Source organism: Micropterus dolomieu, linkage group LG03 (genome assembly GCF_021292245.1).
Source record: "Micropterus dolomieu isolate WLL.071019.BEF.003 ecotype Adirondacks linkage group LG03, ASM2129224v1, whole genome shotgun sequence".
NCBI classification, from domain to species: Eukaryota; Metazoa; Chordata; class Actinopteri; order Centrarchiformes; family Centrarchidae; genus Micropterus; species Micropterus dolomieu.
In genome coordinates, this window is record NC_060152.1 from 2,814,639 (window position 1) to 2,832,408 (window position 17,770).

Sequence of the window (17,770 nt, forward strand, 5' to 3'; positions counted from 1 at the left end):
TCAAGGGCAGGAAATTAAGGCAGTGTTTGAAGCCAATGTATTTGTCATGTCTCACCCAAAGATGTATCATTAGAGCCAAGCAGGTAACTGCTATGAACCAAACTGCTGCGTCTCACAGCCTGCTGGGAAGGTTTTAATAGTGTGGCGTGTTCTGTATACATGCAGCCATGAGCCATGCTCAACCACTTCCTGCTGATCAAACACACTTCTGCCATCAGGAATATTAAACGTGTGGTTCCACATTTACTCAGACTGTGTCTCATGGCTTCACAGTCAAATCACTGTCTGTTAAGGCTGCAAATATGAGACTCAATATGAAACTGAGTCACACACTCACACAGACTGACTGTAATTTCTGGATCAGTATGTTAACAATGGGAATGTAGTCTCTTCAGAAAACATTTCTCTTGATTATGTCTAAAGGAATAAAGTGGTAGCCCAAAAATATCCCGAGTGAGGAGGACAGGGGCTCTGCCCAACTGGGTTTATAGATGAAAAAATAAACAAAAACAGATAAAACAGTTGCATAGAGTATAAAGACGACAGCTCACTCCTTCACCATTGTGTCAACTGACACACGGAGCTGTCCAATCGCAGTGCAGTATTATTCACTGCTGCCGTGGGTCTCACATTCACGTGTCTTTGAGTCCTAGCAACTATGACAAAACAGAAATCGAACTAAATGTGGGCTACAACTCATCAAATATGTCCTACAGTAAGTCAGGCCTATGTTAGTTGATCCTAACTCATGTCTAAGTACTGTTGTTTATAGGCAAATGTGTATAAATGTATGTATAAATATATAAGTATTACAAAATAGAGTGCCACACCCTCAAAATACAAAAGCAAGAGTCACAATTATGGACCAGTTTGTCCACACCTCAAGCTGCTAATCTTCTCTCTGAGCCTTGTTTCCCACAGTCACAGTCCACCGTGAACCAACACGTTCACAAACAGTCCAGCTTGACTGTTGGGGCAAATAATGCATCACACAGCAGCATCAATAGTGTGGCGATGTTCCAAAGTCACGGCAGGAATTTGCCGCCACTGACAGACATCCGCGTCGTCATCCTTGTTTAGTCCACGCTGGAAGGCGGCAAACGGCTGCTGAAGGAGTTGTCCTGTTATTCCTTCGTTGTGTGCTCCAGCCGTTTCGGATCCCCCTGCACCGACAACATTCTGCTGCAAAGAGAAAGACGACATTAAGACACAGCTTCAGTTCCTCAGAGTGAGTTTAAACACACTGTGAGGCCAATCATGTGAATGTCAAAACAATTATTTGAGACAGTAGACTGTGAATGCCAATTTGTTTGGGTTTCAAAAGAAGGCTTGTCCTTGTTCTCTAAAGATGAAAAATAACCTATGGTTGGCCATGTTAAGCAAAGCTCCATGTGCCAACTGAAGGGATTGGGGCTGAAGCTGAAAGGCCTTAACAGGCGCCTGGTACGCTACGAGCTGCTAATACAAAGAGGAAGCATGTGACACACCCTAAGCTAGACTGAGTTGGACTTCAGAAGGCTATCAAACCCCCTTTTTTGTTACATTTTCAAGCAGCTCAGACAAGCAACTTAAAATATTACAGCGGGTCACTGAGTGCAGAGTGAACCGATAATGTAGCCATCCAGCTTAGTGGCAGAAATCAACAACCATTGTGCTAATTAGCATCGCCTGAGCTATTAGCAGGCATCACGTTAGACTTGGCATTTAGCATTACGCCGTTGTTCAGAGTGGGTGCAGTCTGGCAGGATCGGGGGGGAGGGGGAGAGTGGCTAACAGAGGAGGTTGGTGGTATAAAAGGCAGTTTGGGTATTGGTGTCGCTTTGAGTTATTGGCATCATGGTCTTGTTTTGTTGAGAGGACTACAGTGAATAAGCTTGTTAATGGTAAATTTACAGCCCCAGCATGTGGCCTAATAAAACCAGGGGATAGAGGGGATGATGAGAATGATTGTGATTTTGTGTGTGTGCTCAGGAGTGTGTGTGTGTGTGATGGGGATGGGGGGGTGAAGTTACAGAAAGGGAGAGAGAAAAGTGGAAGGCGCCGGTAATTAAGAGTCTAAAAGAGTGTGAGAGAGGCGCACACCGCTCAAAGCAAACTTTGAGCCCGGATTCCTCACTTTTTATTTATGCACCCCGACTTAAACCCCCCATCCCTCTTCACCCTCACTCTTTACTTGTCTCGCCCTGCTGAATGAATAGCTATCACAGTGGTATGGTGTCCCATCTAGCAACAGCTCCCTCCCCTTCTTTCAGCCCTTTCTCAACACTCCCCCCTCCAGCACGGCTCTGAATAGGGAGCCGAATTGAGCAAACAGTCAGGCTGTCAGCTCAATAGGAGGTCTGGCCATGAACTTGAAGTCCTTCCCAGGCCCCCAGCCTCACATTAGGGTGGTGGTGGTTGGGTAGACAAGAGGGAGGAGGGGATGGTGGTGATGGGGGGTTGCAGCCAGACTTTTGGGGGGCCCCTACGTGCCAGTGATGGGGGGACCCCTGCCACAGAGGTTCCCAAGCCTGGTGCTCTTTAGCAATGGGGGCAGGGTGCCCCAGCTGCCTGCTAACCCTCCCCTCTCTGTGCAGCACACAGTCTAGGCAGGAGGGGTGCTGACGATGGGGTTTGTGGAGACGGGACAGTGTCTGCTCCCCTGCCAAAGCTCCTCTAGACCCTCACACACACTTGCACGAAGACACACACACGAATACACAGATCCAGACACAAGCTGCTGGCCGTGCCCACCCCCTCACCTCGACTAGCTCCCAGCCCTCCCAGGCTTCTCATCATCTCATTAGCCAACGCCAGCCACTCCACTGTCTACTGTTTGTATTGTTTTGGGCTCTGCATAATTTACACAGTAAATTGAGTATGGCCCCGGCCCCCTTTGCTCAATCTACCACCTGTTTATGGAGGCCTGGCCGTGATTAGTGTGCTTTGGGTTTGACACAGTTACCACAGCACTTCTCAGGAAAGCCAAGCGACGCCTCCGCTTTTAAAGGGTCGTCAAATATGTAAATGCTAAAAGCTTGGCATGACCTAATTTGAGAACTGGTATCAATTCAAATTTAGTCTGTGTAAATATTGGAAATCAGTGTTTAAATTTAGGAACAAAGGATTCAGTTAAATGAAACACTCTTTTCAAACTTTGGCCAAACTTTCTCTCATAAACTGTGAAAGCCACCTTGGACCTTCGATGACAATATGCTTTCCTGTGTTTAGCAACAATCTGTTTTTCTTCTCTCACCTTGACACAACAGGGGATCTCAGCAGTCCCACTGTTAGCCCTGTAGCCTGGCACCCTACTGTAAGTTAGCATTTGCATTGTGTCTCTGACCTCCACACCACAGACACAAACAAAGGGAGGTCTCTCTGTTGCAAGGACAATAGCGCGCATTGTTTACCGGCTGCCTTACTTAATCAAGCCCAGCTGATACTAATTGGTGTTTTGGTTTAAGCGGTTTTTAAAGTTGGGAGCTCCCTGGTTGGAATAATGCTGTACTATAACGAGTTCGCTCAGGGAGAACAATACTCAACTTGTCTAAGCACCGACTGCCCTCCAACACTGGCCACTTGCACTATGAGAGGCTTTCAAGTACTGAGATTCTGCCTGTCAACGTCCGATGTTCTCACTTCTACACCATCTCTTCTCTATCATCTCTGTCTCTCTCCTGCTTTGTGTTTGTTGTGTTACATGTCACTGTAAGAATAGTGGTTCATGGATATCATCACTTTCCGATTGACAGATGTGCCCACCTTGACATTTCTTCTCACCTGATTTAAGGTGAAAGAGAAAGATTTTTTAGAATTAATCTAAAAGTCATAACTTTGTTACAGCAGACTGCACAAGAAGGCACTGCTTGCATCGTATCTCCAAAATGGCAGCCGCCGCCATGTCAGGGCACGCATGCGAGGATGGCACGAGAATTCCCAAACGGGAAAGAAAACATGGCGCTTCAGAGGACAGATGCCCACTGAAAGCCTCCTGAGAGAGGCATTGAGAGCAGAGTGATTTAATGTGAACACACATACAAAACACACTCCGCCCATATCAACTCACCCTCCCCTCCACCCATCATTGCATTTTGTGAATCGTGCAATTAACAAACATATCCGAGGTGATTAAAACGGAGGCAATAGCCCGCTGGAGAAGGGGAGTGAAGGCACTGGGGGAATCGGAGGAGAGGATGGAGGGTCGTGATGGCGCCAGTGGAAAGATGCAGCATGGCGGGCGTAGTGGGTTTGGTGTGTTACCTGCACTGACTGGTCTTCCCACTTCCATTTCATGCCAGCGTTGCTCTAAGATGGTGGCGCGGGCTGCGTCTCGCTGTACAGGAAAAAAGGGCAGTCTGCTGAGGATGGAGCGGAGGAGGAAGGGAGGAGGAGGGAAGAGGCGATGCAGAGGAGGGTGAGGAGAGAGGGAGGGCAGAATCAACAGCAACCCCTCCTCCTCCTGCTTCCCTGTTTTTCAGTCTCCTTTTGCCAGCTTTCCTTCAGTGGTGTGGTGGTAGTAGCCTGCACAGAAAACAGGGAAGGGAAAATCAGAGGGCAAGAGGGAAAATTTCAAGAACGTAGTTTATCCATCAAAACGCACATGTATAGTTCACGGAAGCATACGAATGTAAGGCATGCACACACATGAATATGTGTATACACACACGCATGCACACACACACCTTTTCATGTCTGTTCTCATGGTACAGTCTGCCCCTGAGCATGCAAATGACTTTCATTATGCAAATGCATGCAAATCAGATCCAACCATCTGAGAATCAAGGGTGGGAAAGAAAAAAAAAACTCGACACAGAGATTGAATGAAAGAATGAAAGAGAAAAAGGGACAAGAGAAAAATCCTTTTGAGTGGCAGGAGGCGGTAAGTTAGGTAAATGCTCTGTGGAAAACAACAGTAGCCCAATTGGACAAACACGATTAGCTTTTATTGTGTCTGCGACCTAATTTTTCAAATTAAATTCGCTGCATCCTCGTCATTTTACAGGATACCAGGTTGTTTTTATTTATTTGATGTCTGCCTTTTGTAGCAAAGGCTTTCCTGATGTAAACACTATGTTATTTAAATTCAAGGGCACTGATGATGCTCTACATTCCTGTCACCACGTACTTTGCATCTGACAGCCGCAGTTTAGCATTAGTGGAAATAATGCTGCATTTTCAGCATCGGTAGAATTGCAAACAGTTGTTCAACACTCACACCCAGCTAACTTGAATTTGACGTGGCTCCGGTAAATCTGACTGTAGTGCATTTCTTTTAGCTTTAACAGTGACAAAGCCTGTGCTCTCAATTCCAATAGCCTCTGACTGCAGCCATTTGCATTGTAGGATGTTCTGTATTTGTATGTGCATCAGTGCAAAATAATAAGCAGGGCTAACTTAAAGCAAGTCATTGGGTGGCTGAATGCTATTAACACTAACACAGACTGACTACTGTGGAAATCAGATGAAAGGCGTTATTTTTAATTGCTTGAAATCATCATCTTTCTTTACCAAAATCCTTCCCTCAATTACCTACACCTGTGCATGCAAACCTGTGAGTCTAAAACCAGCAGTAGCACAATGTAGCCACCTTGCTAAGTTCAATATTCACTAACAGGTGAAGTCCATATCTTGCAGGTTCAGCCGCATAGTTCGTGAACCCTTCTATTCAAAGAAATCAACAAAGAAAGCTGACTAATCGGTGAACAGAACACGCTGTCTGATTTTACTAATACTCTGAGCCCAACAGAAAGGATCCTCCATTAGCCAGCAGAGGAGGGAGCCAGCTTTTGTCTCTGGGTGTCAGAAGGGGAAGGCCATGTCTGAAATTGGAATAAGGTGGTAAAAACAGGGGTGACATAGAGTGTGAGAGAGTTGGGGTGGATAAGCAGGGAGGGGAAGGACTACAGGGGTGGGGTACTGCTGAATGGTGGCAAACCTCTCCTAATTGGCACTTGACATTTTTTTGCCATTGGCACTGGAGTGGGCCAGCTTTCAAGCCCTCTCCGGGTCCTTGTTGGAAAAGTGCCTTATGCAAATATGGCGAATGGGCTCTATTGTGAAGCCTCTGATATTAACAGCTCACGCAACAATGAAATTGTGTGCTTACTCTGGTCTCGTAGGTGTGTGAGAGAGACCTAGACAATAGCAGCGGGAGCAGCTTCAGTCTGAACAGACCCTCCATCGGATGCTTTGCCAAGTCATTTCAGCAGAATGGGCTCTTTCTGAGGGCCGAGGCTCTCGGTAAAAGCTTTATTAACAACTGAAACAAACAAATGCACGCACTGTTTTGCTCCGGCACAGAGAGTGTCTCTGTTTATACTGCTGCTGAATGGCTCAGTTTATTGCGGTTGAAAATACTGAAGGTATGAATAGAAAAGGCTTCACTCATTCTCTCAGAAAGATATTTCCCCTCTTAAAACATCACTGTCTCAGTTCTAAATGTGAAAATGTATTCATGCTTCGGTGCTGTGCCGCACTCCCTCTGATATTTCTTTCATCCTCTGTGTGCCCGCATTGTTTACCCTTAACTCGCTCCCTTGGGTGAGCACAGCTCGAGATCTAAAGATATCTGCAGAATCCCTTTGGAGAAAACTTGGCAAATCAGTGGCGAAATGTTGCAAAACTGAGCTACATTTTCAAAAGCAGTAAAAGTGATAAGAGAACAGTGCTCGACAGCAAGGCCGAGCACACTCTCGTCTAAAACGTCTAAGTTGACAAGGTCTAAAGCTTTCTTGTCATCTGAGAACACAAAGCAAATTTTATCTTTATATTCACACAACTCAAAACCAACAAGGAGGCAAACAGAGCAACGGGTCAGACAGCAGCAGCCACCCCCCGTGTGGTCCGAGCACAGTCAAAGTACACCTGTTACTGCTAAGTTGCCAGACTTAATCTCTTTTGTCTGGGGAGGCCCGTTGACTTTTGCAACTGTCTGAGATACATTCACTTCTCTGTGAGCATATGGGGGAGAATGCCAATGTTGTAGAAAATAACAGGGTCTGGCCTTTTGCTCCAGCCCAACAGCGAAGCCATTTTGCAAACCCTGTTGGTGTGTTCCGTCAAGATAAAGAGAGGCAGAGAAAAGGGGGCAAGAATCACTGGGCCTTATTCAGAAAACAGTCTGGCTGCTCGGACCCGGCGGGGGTGAAAGGGAGGCAAAGGGTTGCATTGTCCCTCAGTGACAAGTGGACTAGCTCTATTGACTGTAAAGTCTACTGGTGGGGGGGCAAGTAGGACCCGTCCACAATGGCTGTTTTTCTATTTGACACTTGGAGTCTAAATCTGCTTGCCTAGTGCATGAAAGCTGAGACAAACCCACCACCCTCCTCCTCCTTTTCTTTCCATTCCCTGCCTTCTTTCCTTCTCCACCCTTTCTCTTCATGCTCTCATTCTATTTCAGACTCTGCCATGGGACACAGAAAAAGGAGAGAGAGCAAAGGCCCTAAGGTGGTTTTTAGGAACTCTCCCATCTTCGTGCCATTTTCAGGCAGGCAGAAGCTAAGACAGTCTCTACCCCGGGGTCCCCAGCGTGAAGTGTTAGTGATATAACTGTGCCACACACAGAGCCAGCACAAAGCATTTGCACCATGACATGCTTCTCCCAGGGCACTGCTTAGGGTATAAACACAATCTGTCCAAGACTTCAGTTCCCATTTAGCCCCAAAACTGTAACACTGTGACACAAAAATGAAGCAAAAGGAGGCAACTTTTCTTTACACTGCTCAAGATTTGCTGGCCTTGTACCTTCTAATTGTTAAAATGCATAAATGCAAAATGCACCTGCAGATATACAAGTGATTGAATATTAGTCAGGTGCAATCATTTATCTATCATTTAGAACAACAGATCACAGCCATGCCGCGCTCACAAGTCTACACTGTAATGAAAACATATCGGCAGTGGCAGCAGCAGAACAATAGAGAGAGAACCAGGTACTACTTTGCCATCCAAGAAGGTGACATCTCCGGCTGTCACTTCCTGTCAAGGCCCTCGTTCCTCTCTCTTGCTAGCTGAGCCCAAAGCTCAAATGTCACACTCAGCACCTGCAATGCAGCAGGCAGGCAGGCACAACTGCAGGGCTTGAAGAGATTGACATTGCGAGGTGGGGTTGCCACGCAAGCTTTTAGGCGTTTCACTTTGGCCCTGTACAACTGTTTAAAGTTTGTACCATGTCAAACTGAATACATCCAAACTCGAGGGGGATGTTTCAGCTGAGCCATGTTGAAACAGCAAACCGCCATGTGGAATTTGTATTACAGTTGGAGTTCACCGCTGACCCGGTAGCTCCAAAGCCTTGAGACCTTGGGCACAATCCTTAGTGGCCTCTCTCAGCAGGAGTGACCCTCTAGTTTTGATGGGCAGAAAAGAAATCACACCTTCAATCAGTCATCAGAGGCCTTGAGGTTGAAGATCTGATTGACCAATTACTCCCCACCATGAGCCCGAGCAAAGAACCTTAAGGCTGAGATTGTTCTCCTTCTCTCACTCATGGAACTCGTCACTGGGGGCACTTTCTGCTTGATTGCCCCAGGACCACTCCCCCCTCAGAGCCTTGCGCGCACACACACAACAGCATTCAGCGAGATCAGGCCTTTCCACATGGTAGGACCTCATGCAACAGAGGCTTTGCCACGGCCCATTCACAACCAAGCCAACTGTCACCTCAAATCAAACAATGGCCCGGACCCCAAATCAAACATCTTTTCATGCATAAGGGAGAAAAAAGTAGGTGGGAAGGAAATCAACAACGTCTAACTTAACAAAATTGGCCTCAAACAAATTCTTGTCCGTTCGCTTAGGTGCCGGCAGGGAGTTGGGAGCCCGGATTAACTCGGAGGGAGCATTCTTAACTCAGTCAATCCCATCCAAGTCAGAACATATGTATAATTCATAGCACCGTATGCAGCTCCTATGATATAAAAGAACCACATTCTTTTCATATGGCATGTTCTCTTGATGCTAGAGATGCAAGCATCAAAGCTGAAATTCATAGAGCCATGTGAATAGAGCATTGAGCAAACTGGCTAGCACACTGATTAGCTAACACCAACTTGTTAAATGACTTGTAAAAGTCCACCAGCTTTGGCAAATCTGTGTGGGTCTTTTTCAGCAAGCCCGTCACTCCCGGCCATGTGATACCATGGCTTAGCCCCTGCATCCAGTCCCACACACAAGGATCATGGGGCTTATTAGATTAAAAGTGATCCTGTTGCACCAACCGTACTGTTATGGATCACTGCCACTGACTGCAAGGAGTTGTGCGCTGATGTCCAATTTATTTCTACATGCCTACCAATGGTTTTCTGTATTTCAAAATGTTGATGGATCTAGACAGTGAATATAGACAGAGCTTTACAGTAAAGTTAAGTTTATCTAAAGTGGTTGTGGTCTGGGATTTAGTCACCTACATGCATTCACACACATACATTATGCACCCTACCTTTTGCTGCATTCCGCTCCCATCTTCTTTTAAATGTTGTCCATTTTCTTCTCTCGAGTTGCAGTTCTTGTGGCCGAGTTAGTGATTTTTGGAGGAAGGCGCGTTTGGGGTCTTGATGCCTTTTCAGGAGTGTAATGGGATTCTTGTTACTTTCGGTTATCTAGCTTTATGAAGAATGTACATCACTCATACAGCTAGATAACCAAAGATAACAACCAACCCCTAAGGCTACCCACCCTCTCAATTCGCAGGTAAAGTAACATGAGCCCAGTTCTGACCTATAACCAGAGGAGAAAGTTGTTGATATAAACAATATTTTATGTCCCCATCGTTTTGATTCACATGATTGCAATTATTAGAGATTAATTTGAGAGGAGTTTAAGTTCATGTCAAAGATCAAAAAAAGTCTAATAACAGCTAACGCCAACTCTTAACAAAGATGTTACTCTTCTGACTTGGGGCCTTCTTTCATGACTCAACCAACAGCGTCCCTTAAATGTCCTGACCCTTCATTTTGTGACATCATCAAGTGGCCCCTTACCCTGCCTCAAACTGCCTTGGCAAATTAGAAACCTCCCTTTGTGCACAGAAAGCTTTGATTGGCTTACGAGTAATGCCTCAATATCAAAAACTCCCCAAAGTCAAACAATCAGTGAGAGGCACCAATTAAAAAAAATACACACAAGTAGTCGAACCAGTTCAAACCGGCTATGGTGCCAACCTTCCTTTCTCTGGCCCAACGCCCAACCCAATGGCGCATCCACCTCACCCGCTGACTGGCTCCATAGGAGGGTGATGGCTTCAAACGCCACCCCCCGCCACGGCCCAAATGCATTTTTAAATTAAAAGATCCTGGCTGTTTGACTACAAAAGAAACTGGTTTGTCTTCATTTACATTATCTGATGCCAAAGCAGTCGGCTGATGCTTTGTCAGTGTCAAAATGAAGACAGAGGGGTATAAGATGTACACACACACGTGTAAAGAAATAAATGTCCTTACACAGACACTAACAATGATGTAATACAAATACCCACCCACTCAGACTGAAGCACATGTAATAGACATGTCCTTTCAGACCCAAATATTTCTGCAAAAATAAAGCTAAATGCTCACAAAACGCTTTTTCACTTGTACGGCCAAAGACAATGATGTAGCACACACAAACACACACACACTCCTCTCACACGCCGTGGTGGCACATGGCACAAGGCCCCTTCTAATTAAAGCTGCTCAGTGTGCCCAGATCCCTGTTGTGGCAGGTTCCTCCCCCACCAACGCCACCACCGAGTAAACCTCCACTGACTGAAAGCAGAGAGAGAGATATGGAGAGATATTGAGAGAGAATGAGAGAGAGAAAGTGAAAGAGGAGGGCGATATTCTCATATTCTGTGCCCTCAATCACACACACCCAAACCTGAACACTCCTACATGACTTGACTGGCAACACGCAGGCATTAGCAGAGATGGCTACATCCCTCTTAGCAAACAAGAAGTCTCACTGGCATTGTTCTCCCTCCAGCTTACAATAAACAGCTGGATGTCTTTTTCCACTGTCAGAATCTATGTAGATTTTTAAAAAGATGTTCTGTTGCTGTCACCACAACAGAGATCTTCGTCAAGGTGCTTTGTTTCAATCCACAAGGACAATGCAAGGCCCTTTAAGAGCAGAAACATGCCTCAGCTGTCAGAATGCTACTGCACTGGTTACACACGTGTGTACCTAATGTGTGAACTTTCACGTTTGGATACATAATTTCACACAATATGAGATATTGACCCAGACTCAAGTAGAAATGCACAAAACACACACACACACACACACACACACACACACACACACACACAGCTTCAGTCATAAATATAAAAAACATGAACATTTCATAAAATGCTCAGTCAGTTGGATTAGTAGTTTAAATAATTCACATTAATACTAAAATACACATTTCCACATGTTCTTATAAATAATATCTTAATTACATAATGGCCACATTTCAGTAGTATTTTTTATAATCATATTTTACAGTATTATAAGGTACAATAATAGCCAACAATTTACCAATTTACAAACATTTTGAAAATCTATTGTTATTTTTTCATCTTAATGTTTTTTATTGCCTGTTTAAAAAACGCATCATTCACATTGGAGTTTTAACTCATGAGTAATTTATCACAATATTATTTTGCAAAGGAATGGTGCAATATTAACATTTATAATGGCTGCAGACTATGCTGTGAGCTTTATGACACGTTTTTACATCAGATATATATTTTCACGATTTCCAAGCTGGATAAAGAGAAAGATAATTATATGCAGATTGCACTTATTTCCCCATTATCATTAATAGTCCCTTCATTAACACTGGCTTATTCGTGACTGTGCAGCTGTTATATAATTCTAATAAATTGATACAATTTCAATATTTGTCTTGTGGGTTTTTATCCTCACAATGTTCAAAATGCATTTCACAGGAGAAATTATTCACGCTGTGAGTTCAGAAAATGCAGCTTGTTGAGATTTTAAAGTGTCTCTCTTCTGCAAAAGTTTAAACCAAAAGACCCTCAGTGTCACAATTACATGGCCGCTTTTCACTCACGTGAGCTCAGATAAAATCCAAAAATACATTTAAGGCATCAGTCGAGCTCCAGGTTATTTCTCTCCACCATTCAAATAAACCTCATCAGGCTGTGTCATTGGTCATGGCGTGCACGACGTCAACAAATCCGGCGCCTCTAATTGAAAATAATTTATGCGAAGGTGTAGAGCCGGGTAAAACATTTCATTTTACGCCATTTTATGTCACAGATTGAATTATCAGATTGAATACTGCTTTTTCAAGCAACAACGGCAGCTACGCGGAGTCGCATGACATGAAGCCATATTTAAAGGTGGATACGTGTATTTCTGAAATGACCAGAATGGAAGTGGCACACTGGGGTGATGGGGTAGGCCTGTCGGAAGACACTCTGTCACCCACACACACACATATCTTTATATATACGCGCGCGCGCGCACACACACACACACACACACACACACACACACACACACACACACACACACACACACACACACACACACACACACACAGCAACACTGCAGTGTGTGGAGCTAAAAATCTCGGTTTGCAGAAATCATTCAATTAATTTTCCACATGTCCTTTATGTAATGCAACTACAGCTACTGAACATCCATGCTAATTTATGAATTTCACAAAATAATGGCATAATGTTATGGTATTGGGCTGTGGCTGTTTTCATCATATTCGTGTTTAAACCTTCGACTGTGTTGGCGTTACAAACAATCTCCTTTGTAAATAGTAGCCTATTTTACCTTAAAACTGCTACTTCACCATAACTTAATAACTACTATAGCCCATCATATATCTTACAGTTGTTTATAATTTATTTTGAAATATATTATTCCATCAAACTTCCCAAAATATCCAACCTGACTACGGAAGCCTGTGTGTGATGTGAAAGTCAGAGCGGATAATCAATATTACCTACAGTAAGCCACGTGTTGTGAGGCCGCTGAATGTCTCTCCAGGGATCCCTGGAAAAAAGAGACGATCATTTTATTCTTCAAATGGACTACACAGCACGGAGGAGCCAAACTGAACAATTTTACATACTGCAGCCTTCGTTCAAACTCTAAAGACAATCAGCAAACTGCATTTTGCATAAAACAAATACTGTGTTAGTGCGCGTGAAAAGGGGCAGATTTCAGTCATGTGGACCGTGTGATGCTCCAGCAGCCCACTGCACATTACTGCTGTTATTGTGCTGAAGTCGAGGATAATCATAATAACAGCTAATGCTCAACCGGTCGTCTTTATGTTTGAAAGGAAAATTATAACTCTAAAATACACTGCAATGGTACGCACAACTTTGTCTCTTCTCTCTCTGTGTGTGTGTGTGTGTGTGTGTGTGTGTGTGTGTGTGCGTGTGTGTGTGTGATGTGTGGTGCAACTAGTTCAATAAATAAAACAAATAAACACAAAATAGTTTAACCTAAATTTAAAAAAAAAATGTAGGCTAATTTCAAATTCCCAATTTTAACATAAACACGATTTTCTCTGTGCAAACGTGCCGTTCCTTTCTCCGTTTTCACCCTCTGCATTGACCCCTGCGTGCATACACATTAATGCTTCCATGTTCATCATGTGAAACATTGCATAATCCTATTTTATTTTTTATTTTTTTTGCTTCAAACCCGCCTCAAAGCTCCAAAGGCACCATTCTCTACCCCGGTGTGTCCGAGGGGGGGGTGCACACGTGTTCTCTGCACAGGCCTCGTACTCTGTGCACACGTGTGGACTGGATATTTGGCCTTGTGATCGCTTTATCCGCCAGTTTTGGGTGTGAACCCCATTACTTTGCTGCTTGTAATCCTCATATCTGAGCCACATGGCCACACAGAGTCCTGCAAGGGCTTAATTTGAACAAAAAAAGATAGACCGAAAAAAGGTTCCCTCTTTTTGTTCTCAGGCCCTGATCTTGTCCTATTGGTTGAGTTTCTTGGTGCCATATGTTGCCTGACTCTCGCTGCCACAGTGAGCAGAGCTGGAGAAGTGACCCTGCTAAGTGCCTGGAGGTGTGTGTGAGAAATGAAATCAGGGCTGGAAGCGCCTTTTGGCCTTTGTGGCTCCCTGTGAATGGCGCATATGAAGCCTGTGCACGATGCATCACTGAGGCTGTGAAACAGGGGACTTCGCCCTCAAAGCAGAGCCAAATCACGTCTAATTACAAGTTGCTCTTTCACTGACATATTTCATCATTTAACTAGAGTGCAGGTTTGTTTCTGCATGTTCATCTGTGACCTTTCACTGTGCCTGGACACCATACTTCATGTAAGAAATGAATTGTAAAAAAAATAAAATAAAGAACAATTCTACATCTGGAGCCTTTGGTGCAGTTTGGAAATACAACATAAAATAAAAGACAAAACGTGCTTATTGTTGCTGAGCAATTTTTCCACCTCGTATTAGTCCACAACAGCTGCCATTCTGAATGAAATACACCTCCTACTTTACACTCCTCAGAGCATCAAGACAAAAAAGAGGCAGAAATAAGAAATTCTATCAAATTTAGAGCTGAAGACCTGCTGCTCAAACACTCATCGCCCATATTCGCCACTGTTGCCACATCCAGACTATACACGCATCCTGCTCCGTTATGTGTGCGGATTGGCGATGTACACGGCGGGGATGCAAACGCGTTTCCCACCGTTTTGTAGCTGATATTCCGCACCTGCCTTCCCACCAACCTTAAAGAAGACATATCTTATACTTCATACTCACGCCGTCGTCTATGAGTCGCTGCGGCGTCCGCTCTCCAAAACCGAGAAGCGAGCGGCTCGGGAGATGGAGACCAACTGAGCTGCCGGAGGCTGGACCGCTCAGTCTTCATGGCTGCGGCTGGCCGTGACGTCTCCCTGGCTCCATCCATTCAGCTTCACTCGGACGGGTTTTCCCCCTGTTTTATTATCATCCCTATTATTTCCCGTGGAGGTGGATCTCGCCTCCTCCCCTCCTGCCCGCGCTATCCCTCGCACTCGCCATTCCTCGCGTCAGATACAATATGAACTTAAAACATGCCTGCTCTAAAAACATATACTGCCACCAAGGCCCTCCCCTTTATGACACGATGCAGGTCTGTTTTTGTCTCCACCCTCTAAAATATGAAAGGAGATCTGGTCGTGAATAAGCATGGATGCTCAAGTTCTCCGATTTTATGGATCAGAATCCTGCAAACTCATAATCTAATTTCATGTTGGATTTCTTGAATTGATTTTATGTTTGAGACTAAACCAAAAAGAATTATGAAGATATTGGCATGTACCCTGATATAGCATAAAATCTGATGGCCAGATTTATAATTAATTCCCTAATTACGCATAAATGGGCGCCATAAGCGCCTCCACCGTTGCAGCACCGTCTCTGCTGCTTCTATTATAGATCTATTTGGGAGTTTCACTTATCAAGTGTGTCGTTTTGAGCCCCGCTTTGGCCCATGTGGGATTATAAAAAGTTTCGTGTAATCTTGTCTGGCTACTAGTATTCGTTTGACACAAAGCCCCCGGAGGAGGCAGCGGCCTCCGCTCATGCGCCTGGATCAAGTGTGCACATCCACTAGTCTTATTGTCTGCATCTTTGATACAGAGGAGTCCAGGAATGTGACCAGGGGGTGAAGACCGTGCAAATCAGCTTTTACTGTCACCCCCGAGCCCAGAGCCCGCAGACAAGAGCCAAGAAAGGGGGTCTGGGTCACTTGATTATCATAATAATCAGATCGCGGGGATAAAAATCTCCTTTGAATAAATTACTGGTTCAATAGGAGGCGCGACTGCCAAAGAGACAACTTTGTCAGCCCCCGGTTTGTTTTCGGGGGGTTCTCTCTGCCTACCAATGTCCCGGGCTCCCCTTTTCTTTCTCTCCAAATTTTGGACGCTTTCCTGGAGATCAAACTCTAAATACGGCTACTGTTTCTCTCCTCCCCTCCTCTCGCCCTCGCCGATGCCTGGTTACCGAGTCCAGGCAGGCAGGCAGGCAGGCCTCGAGCTCTTCTTGGGAAAGCGGAGTGGTTGGTGGTGGCTAATGGGCTAAGGACCGGGCACAATAGACTGGGTGCACCATCCAGCCACCCCTCCCCTCCTTCCCGCACAACCCCCTCTCCTCCTCCCCCCATCATCCCTCTCTCTTATTCCGTCGGCTGCATGGGAACCCGGGCACCGAGGTGGACCAGGGGCCACTCAGCATTGTGGTGGCACATCCCAAGTTCATTAGCACCCATCAGGCCATTCCTGCAGGGCTTGGCGGTAACCCCCCTCCGCCCCCCCACAACCACCACCACCTCCTCCGACTCCAACCAGTTTAATCTGCACAGGCCAGAGTTTCAAATCCAGCTCATATGATATAGGGCAGCAATTGGAATTATAATTTTACTATATGACACTGAAACTACAATCAGTATAGCTATAACTGTACTTGTAGCTTAATCATGACTACAACCCAACTTAAATAACAATATAACTAAAACTGCAATTGCACTAGGTCTCTAATTGGTGAAACCGTAATTTACATTGTTGTGAGCATATTTGTAACCAGAGGTGGAAGAAGTTTTCACATGCTTTACTCAAGTGAAATTAGAAATACAACAATGTAACTGCATCACAAGCAAATATTCTGTATTTCTGAATTCAGATTTGAACTTTTAAATCTAAATATTAAAAGTAAAATTACTTTGAGTAGATCCTCTCTTTTTCATATATAATTACTGATGCACATAAGCAGCATTTTAATGCTGCAGCACCTATTGGTGAAGCTGGTTTTAACAGCTTGATAGACTGTTGGACAGGTTAATCTATAACAATGCATTATAAATTGTGAAATGGTCATACATTTTGCATAAAAAATCCCAATCTGCAAAGTAACTACAGCTGTGTAGTAGAGGTGTAAAGGAATAAAATACTCAAGTTGATATACACTACAGTGGTGGTGTAAATAGTAAAGGCCTACTAACCATGACTCTGACTGATTAATGGTTTAAGTGATTACTCAACCTTAAGAAATAAATCAGAAACTACTTGTTACTTACTCAAACGTGAGGACTTTCTACATTTCTTTGCCATATATAACATCTGAATATATTTGGCTCATGTACGTTTAGTTAAATAAAACATTTGAACATGTCCCCTTGTGCGGTGAGAAAATGTGATGATCACTATTTTCTGACATTTTAGAGACTAGACAATGAATCAAGAATATAATTGGTTGTTTAATCGACAGTGAACTTAATCTGTTGTTGCTGCCCTTACCGTGATTTTTGCTTTAATTTAAAGAATAATTTAATGCATTTTAACTAAAATTGCTAACAGGTATTACACTTATATACTTGGCTGACCAACAAGTGATTTACAATTTAAGTTTGAGACAGTAGAGACTGTGTTGTGTGGAGGTAGCTTTGGGCTGCTAGTGATCTTTGAGCTTTGCAATGTGCAGATGGATTCATTCAGCAAATCTGAGGCTCCTACAGGAGGAACATGAAGGGAACCAGCATCTCTGAGGCTGATGTGAACAATGTAAAGTGATGATGAATTTGCTCATAATTTCCTAAAATTTCCATATTTAAAGCAAATTGTTGGCGTGCTATTTAATAGATGATGTAACACACTGTAACCAGCAGAAAACAGATGGATGGTTTTACATAACTAAAGATGCTGAACTCTCAAAAAGCACATTAACCTCTCAGTCATTACCACCAAAGACACTAGGCCCATCACCCATACACAAGAGAATTTTCTTATTATCCCTAAAAGAATCATACAATCTTCTAGTAAACTGTACTGG

The 17,770-nt window shown here is 44.2% G+C and overlaps 1 protein-coding gene and 1 long non-coding RNA gene across 5 annotated transcripts in view; one reads left to right on the forward strand and one right to left on the reverse strand.

The window, feature by feature from the left end:
- Nucleotides 1-17,770, forward strand: part of isg20l2 (interferon stimulated exonuclease gene 20-like 2) — a 136,831-nt gene that overhangs the window by 39,504 nt on the left and 79,557 nt on the right. The window lies entirely within an intron of this gene.
- LOC123968315 lies at nucleotides 632-9,547 on the reverse strand. Its single transcript, XR_006824438.1, has 3 exons — nucleotides 9,422-9,547; nucleotides 4,243-4,503; nucleotides 632-1,182 (listed from the first exon to the last, which is right to left on the reverse strand). It is a non-coding gene; the product is annotated as an uncharacterized LOC123968315 (long non-coding RNA).